This window comes from Dendrobium catenatum, unplaced genomic scaffold, assembly GCF_001605985.2.
Source record: "Dendrobium catenatum unplaced genomic scaffold, ASM160598v2 fragScaff_scaffold_415, whole genome shotgun sequence".
Classification (NCBI taxonomy): Eukaryota; Viridiplantae; Streptophyta; class Magnoliopsida; order Asparagales; family Orchidaceae; genus Dendrobium; species Dendrobium catenatum.
The window spans coordinates 1-2633 of NW_021318877.1; the positions used below are offsets into that span (position 1 = coordinate 1).

At 34.7% G+C, this 2633-nt stretch overlaps 1 pseudogene; it reads left to right on the forward strand.

The window, feature by feature from the left end:
- The first annotated feature begins 612 nt into the window (after window positions 1–612).
- Window positions 613–2213, forward strand: LOC114579485 (annotated as a pseudogene).
- Window positions 2214–2633: the final 420 nt, after the last annotated feature.

The window sequence follows — 2633 nt, forward strand, 5'->3', positions numbered from 1 at the left end:
ATCCAGGACTTGGGACCTAGCAACGACAGTGTTAAATTATAATTAATAGTCTTGATGGGAGTGATGTGTACGCTGGAGTTCATAAAGTTTGATTTTGATGGGACTTGACAGTACCATGAATTTTTTTATGGTAATTGATCTATGTTTTCTAACATCTTGCTTAAAATTATCTGCATGATTATGTAGGAGATGATGTTAATGTTAAAAAAATTTTTGTTCTCTTTGGAGATAAAAAATCTATATCTGGTGGCAGTGGTAAAGTTGTTGATAGTGGACCTGAGTAATATATTTTTATATTTTATTTAGATCATGGTGGCCAAAGAATTCTAGATTAATTTTAACTGAATTAAAGCAATTGAAGTTGTTTATATCCCTACAAATTTCCAACATGATCAAGAAAGCATTTTTAAGTTGATGCTCAATTTATGATGTTGTTCTATTATTAAGAATGTCTATATATCTTTACCTTTGTACGGATGATTTCATCTCCATTTTGAAGAAAAAACATACTTTCAATTCCTACAAAAAAAGTAATGAATTGTCATTTATAAAATATGAAGCAATGCTAAATTATATATATAAGATAAAAATGATCTTATCTTTTTATTTAAGGTCATCTATTTTGAGTCTTATAAATCTAAGAGTATTTTTGAATGTCTTCTATCTGAAAATATAAGTATATATGCAACAATGACATATAATGTTGTGGAGAGAAGTTGAGAAACTTACTGTCCTAAAGAGAGTTCTAGTCCACTTTTAAAATTTTGGATATGTTTGGGAAACCTCTACAACATATATTGGATGGAAGATAGATGCATCTTCTTATCCATTTAAATGTAACTTGATAAACCTATTTCTCCATTGTGCATATAAAATATTATTGGCTCTAGGGATTCCCTTGTCATCAAAAGCTAGAGGATCTCCCTTTATATAATACAATATACTAGTAGGTATTGGACTTACAAGAGCCTGTAATGTATAGTGAAAACAGCCATAGTTATACTTGCATTAACTACCTTGCCAACAATTTTCAATTGTATTAAATTCTTGATGTATTGATTTAATATAATAACTTCTCTTAGGTGGGCAGTGTAATATCAGTTAGTTAAGAATTTGAAAGATCAGTTCAGTAACCTAATCCAAAGCCAGATCCTGGTTAAGAAAGGTCTCTCGTCGCGATCCGGCTCGGGCGGGATCCGTCCCCGTCGGGTCGGGTCGTGACAGGCAGTGACATTCATAATTTGATAACCGAAACTCAGAGGCAGCAGTACAAACTAATAAGAGTCAATAACTTTTTATTATCTTTAACATATACAACTTACTAAGTGAAGCTTATATATTTTGTTTTTTAACATTCGTAGGTCAAATAATTTAAGCTTATATATTCTTCTTTCTAATATTTACATATCAAGACAAGGACATCCATACATAATACGTATAACAAAGGTTCTCATGCCATACAATATGGTGAGCTTGGTATCAACGAGGAAAACGTTTTCCTATACATTGGCTCAAATCTGAACAATGACAACTCTACTTTCATTGAGGATGATAACTCTATTCCGTTTACACCAAGTGCTGTGAACCAACGTGATGCATACCTCATTTATTATTTGCATAAGATAGGCATATGATATGGGTACCTTTTCTTTTAGACAACTGAGATAAGTCACCTTTTCTTTTTTTGTGACAGTTTCATAATTAACCTAAAGGATCATCCAAAAAATGTGATATACAAAAAGAACTGCTTGATATAATGACCAATCGCATGCATATGGATAATAGTATAAACCTCATAGGAAAACTTATCTTTGGATCAGAGAAAGACATACAAGTATTTAGTGCAGTTCGAAAGACAGGCAGCCTTTGGTCGATGACTGGCCTGCCTCAATGATGCATTCATATTTTGGTTATTTATGTTTTGATGTAATTTGAACAATATTTAGTTGTGTTTTATGTTTTTTTTTTATTTACTATCCAATGATGGAAAGCATTCAATGATCATGGTAGGAAGTGCTCGGGCATGGCATAGCTTGGGTTTGCTAGCATTTTGTGTCCTTTGTTCTTTGGGTTGTTTGCTGTTTCACGGTTTGAGCCATGGCTGCTCTCGGGTTGGGCTTGGCTGCTCTGGTTGTGAGCTGAAATATTGTGAACTTCTTTGTGCTAGCTCATTAATGATTGAGCTGAAGTTTAGTTCATTATTAGAGGAGTAATTACACTTTCTAGCTCATAAATTTGAATATGTATGTGGAGTGGAGTTTGTTTCTTCCACTTCTTATGTCTCCCCGAGTTCTTCTTTGTGTTGTTCCCGTGATATGCCTGTTGGGTGCTTGTGTGGGCTTTTCGGTTTCTCCCCCTGGCTGTTTTCTCGAGCCTTCTCCAGCCCGTTTCTGGTGCTGGCTCTTCGGGTCCCTCCTTGGCTGTGTTCCCGTGGCTTCTCCTTCCAATTTTTGTGCAGTTTTTTGGGAGATGTTTGTGGTGTCTTTTTTCCTTCTTCTTCCCCTTACCTGAATGGTTTGGTTGAAGGTCGATGTTAGTTGTTTGGCTTCCCTTTTATGCCTATATATATAAGAAGATTTTGTCTTGGCGAGGTTGTTGATTAACTTGAAAGAAGTTGCTAAAAACCTGAGGGT